Below are 2,500 nucleotides of genomic sequence, written 5' to 3'. Positions count from 1 at the left end.
TTTTTGATCAGTTCATTTTAGTGTACTGTTTCCTCCTTTTTTGTTGTTGTTGGAATCTTAAATTGGGAGATTCGATCCCTAGTCGAGGAATATTGATTTTTGGGGGGATGGTTTTTTTCTTCTTGTATTTTTCTTTCTTGCTTCGTTTGGCACCTTTCATACACACTAGCTCAGATCTGTAATCTTAAGTCATTTTCATCTGGACTTAACTTCACTGAATTGAATGGAAATGTATACTACCTACACATCCTTTATATTTATTTAGGGGTTGGCATCTCGGTATTATTTTTGTTCTTTTCCCTTTAATCACCAACCCGGTAATGTGCTTATCTTCTAGGACCCAAATCCAAACCTGTTAATTCTCCCCCTGTCTTCACTCTTTTTAATTCAAATCAATTCCCCCCCCCCCCCCCTCGTCTGTAGATAAATCTCGCCATTTCCTTATGTTGTCTCAGATATTCATTCATGTATCAATCTATAATATCACGGATAGCATCGGCATAATGCACAAGTTTTTATTATTATTATTCCTTTTAATGACCGAAACACGGACAAAAATGTTTTAAAAACTTGGGCCATGTTTCTCCGTAGTGGGGATTTTTGGGCCAAGATTTTTATAGAAAAGTTAGTGAAGTGAGAGTATATTATAATATAATCTCGCTGGTTCCAGATTCTACACATCGCGTCAACAATGAATTCTACCCTTTTTAGCTTGATATGGTTCGAAATGATATTCATTCTTTTTGGATGTAAGATTTTTTAAAAATAAAAATAAATCTAGACTAAAAGTTTATAATTTAGATTTTAAATAAAAATTTTCGGCGTCTTGGTAACTCGGTTATGATGCCGTTCGAGACGGTTGGTCACTAATGGATATTAAAAAAAAAAAAACAAAACAAACTTTTGCGCAATATCAACTAAATGTGCTCAAAGCGCTTTACAAGTGGTCCCTTGTAACAACAGCAGTCATAAATAGCACGAAGAGAGATAGGGCTTTGAAGACAAGAAATAGGTGACGAGGGAATGCCGAATCAGTGTGTTTTGTCATCGATGGTCTTTTGCATTATTTTACTCTGGTGTTTTGTCACTAATTTTCTTTGAGTCACTCCTTCTTTTCTCCTCTATTCTCCTCTCCATACTTTCCTTCTCAATATATTATTCCCATCCCCACTTTTTTTTTTCTCTTTTTACACCACCACCCCTTCCTCTTCTTCCTGCTCCCTATATCTTCTTTGTCCCCTCCTCCTCTCCCCATCTCCCCATCCCTCGATTACCCCTCTTCCTTCCCCCTTCAATTCATGTCCTCATAGATCATCTTCATTGTCTTCGTCATCTCTTACCCGTGTTTTTTAAACGCATTTTATCATATTATTATGATTGATAGATTGAGACAGATTTATTGATATCTTTTATGATCCGCCAATCAATTCCCACATCCTAACAATCAGCACCGAATTATAACTCTTAACCACTGTCAGATCGCTTTGGAAAACAAGAAGTGAGAACAAGACAAAACAAAACAAAAGAGATTATGTACATTTATTATATAGCGCACGTGCAAGATTTATAAGATGTTCAATGTGCTCCAATACTGCGGTGCTCCGGAAAAAAAAAACATATTTGAAAATTTGGCCAGAAAACTCGTCCTTCAAATATCGATCCGTCGATTTAAATGACCCTCATCTTGCCAAAAAAAATTCTCAAACCTGGGATTTCTCGAAGTACAGTACAGTATCACATTTTCTGTCTGTTGCTTATCGTAGGCCGGCATGTGTTTGAAAGAAGAAACTTCCTCTCCCCCTCCCTCCCTCTCCTAAATAAATAAACAAAACCGAACAAAAAACATAAATAAACAAAACGACGAACAAAACAAAAAATAGATAAAAAAAAAATAAAGCAAAGAAAAAAAAATAAGATAAACAACGACAAAAACAACAAAACAACAGAACAAACTCATTGTTCAGAAACAAAACAAACCAGTACAAAAATGGTTTTCAAAATTCCTGTCGGTGTCGCTCCGAAATGACGGGTTTGCCCAGATTGTCAGGATTTGACGAGACCACAAGTTGACAGGTCTGATAGGGTTTGCTTTCTTATCTTATCCACAAGGTTGTTCTCCTCTTATATTCATTGTCCCAATCCTGCACCCCCACCGTTCCTCAATTCCATTCTCGCGCTTTATCTCGTCATCTCTCTCATCTCATCCCGTCTCTCGTCCTTCCCTCTTCCCTTCCTCTTCTCTCCCCTACATCCCCAACAACCTTTGCCTCCATCCACTGACAATTACCTCCAGGAATTCTACTCTCCATCTATCTAAACATAATATGATATTCCCATCGGTGAATCTGTTCGGTCTTAAAACAATGTGTGTGGGAGGGGACGGGAGAGAGAGAGAGAGAGAGAGAGAGAGAGTGGGGGGGGGGGGGGGGGGTGAGGAATTAGGATAAGAGCAGGCGACCGCCTATCAGCCTCCTATATTTTTGTCAGATAAATTAGATAG

The 2,500-nt window shown here is 38.1% G+C and overlaps 1 protein-coding gene across 1 annotated transcript in view; it reads left to right on the top strand.

Moving 5' to 3' along the window:
• LOC144978617 (uncharacterized) overlaps nt 1-2,500 on the top strand; it is a 185,925-nt gene that overhangs the window by 46,907 nt on the left and 136,518 nt on the right. The window lies entirely within an intron of this gene.

Source organism: Berghia stephanieae, chromosome 8, assembly GCF_034508935.2.
Source record: "Berghia stephanieae isolate SIO BIC M18660-M18661 chromosome 8, UCSD_Bste_1.3, whole genome shotgun sequence".
NCBI lineage: Eukaryota > Metazoa > Mollusca > Gastropoda > Nudibranchia > Aeolidiidae > Berghia > Berghia stephanieae.
Note: the sequence above shows the minus strand (reverse complement) of the source record. Positions and strands in the feature narration are given on the sequence as shown.